Source organism: Berghia stephanieae, chromosome 4, assembly GCF_034508935.2.
Source record: "Berghia stephanieae isolate SIO BIC M18660-M18661 chromosome 4, UCSD_Bste_1.3, whole genome shotgun sequence".
NCBI lineage: Eukaryota > Metazoa > Mollusca > Gastropoda > Nudibranchia > Aeolidiidae > Berghia > Berghia stephanieae.
The window spans coordinates 65134734-65136478 of NC_088363.1; the positions used below are offsets into that span (position 1 = coordinate 65134734).

A 1745-nucleotide genomic window follows, 5' to 3' on the forward strand; every position below is an offset into this window, starting at 1 on the left:
AAAGGAGGGGAAGCGGCCTCAGTGGTCATTGAAAAAACAATCACCTCCTCCTCCTCCCCCAAACAAAAATTAAAAATAAACCCCAACTTAAATTAAATGTGCATCCTTAAAATTATACTAATTCGGTTTTGATTGTCTTTGTACGTTGTAGTTTGTTAAGGTATTCATGAGTAAATCTGTCATGGATGTTGAATGCCATGTATTATAAAATATTAGAATATAAGCTCTCACTGGTATTTGAAGGCCTGCGTCTTCGTGTAATGCTAGTCAATTTCTGTGGAATGCTGGCTTGGATGTTAATAGGGCACTTACAACCCACCTGTAAATGAACCATTTTATCGGGCCTATCTTTAAAATCTTCCAATTCCAGAGCAGTAAAGTTGTAAGCAATCACTGAAATCTTGCTGGTGGAGATGGCCTGAGAAGGAAATGTCTGCCTCTTGGACCAGGGGGTTCAAAATAATATATATTTTTATTCTACAATACAGCATTCGCCGAATCTAGCTGGATTCTAACATGCTGTGTGATACGGCATGCTGGTGCTGGGTGACCGAATTTTATTTAAATAATGAGTCATTACCTTCCATGGATGCAACTAAACTCTGTATCAATAACCCACAATTGAAAAGGTATGGAGAAAGATCATTTCATAATTCAGGCCCTAAAGTTTAGAATTCTCTCCCCAAAACTGTAAGAGATGCACCAAACATCACCATTTTAAAATCTAGATTGAAAAATCATTTATTTTATTAGAAATATCTTGCATTGACCCCCTTATTGTATTGTATTATCTCAGTTTTATTTGTATGTGTCAATTGATAGTATGCGTGTTATCAGATTATTATTACAAATATTTAATTTTATGTCATATTATTGCCAATGTAAAACAATAGAGCACGACATCGTCATGATTATGCACTATAAGAATGGTAATTATTATTATTATTATTTTGAGCATCGGATTTCGGCACGTTTGGATTCTAGCACGCTTTTTGGTTTATCCCGAGAGCCTGCTAGAATCCAGCGACTAATGTACCTTTAGTCCCTGCTCAGGAATGGGTTCATATTGCTATTGTAGCTATGTGGTCTAGTGGTATGACACTCGCTTTCGGATCGGACGGTCCTGGGTTTGAGCCTTGCTCGGCGCATAGTTGGAAAAGGCCTTTTATTCACATTCTGTCACCGTACTCAGGTGTAAAATGAGTACCTGGCCGTTAACAGCGTTGCCTCTGTCCGAAAAATTGTAATATCGCCTAACAGGCGTCATGTCCTGTCCTAACTGTTCAGTGTTCCTGTTGGCCAGGGATCCCTTGTAAAGCGCTTTGAGCACGTTTAGTGGATATTGCGCTATATAAAAGCTCATTTTTTTTTATTGCCTGAGCCCTGTCGGGGGTCATGTTAATTCAGTTGAGTATGTATTGGTTTCATAAATTTTAATCCCTATTGGGTAAAGTTTTTTTTTACTCCTCTTCCCACCCAGTAGTTACTGGGTAGCTGGGTCTATCACATCTAGTGGGAAGGGCTTACGATAACTTTATGTCTCATGTCTTATCCAAAGGGCAGCAAACATTTTTATTGTCTATAAAAAAGTTATTGTTAGTGGAATTGAGATTTTTTTTTTTTACTTTCATGAATTAAAAAAGTCATAAACTATTATGAGGTAAATCTAAATGGACAAGCAAATAACAATTTTATTCCTGAGGATAATGACAAGGACGAGTTTGATAATAAATTAACTTTGATGA

The 1745-nt window shown here is 37.0% G+C and overlaps 1 protein-coding gene across 1 annotated transcript in view; it reads left to right on the forward strand.

Moving 5' to 3' along the window:
* Positions 1-1745, forward strand: part of LOC144971034 (uncharacterized) — a 41570-nt gene extending 39825 nt beyond the window's left edge. The window contains exon 28 of the mRNA XM_078911352.1: positions 1-1745. This exon is cut by the window's left edge and continues 182 nt beyond it. The gene's annotated coding sequence lies outside the window, so the exon portion shown is untranslated.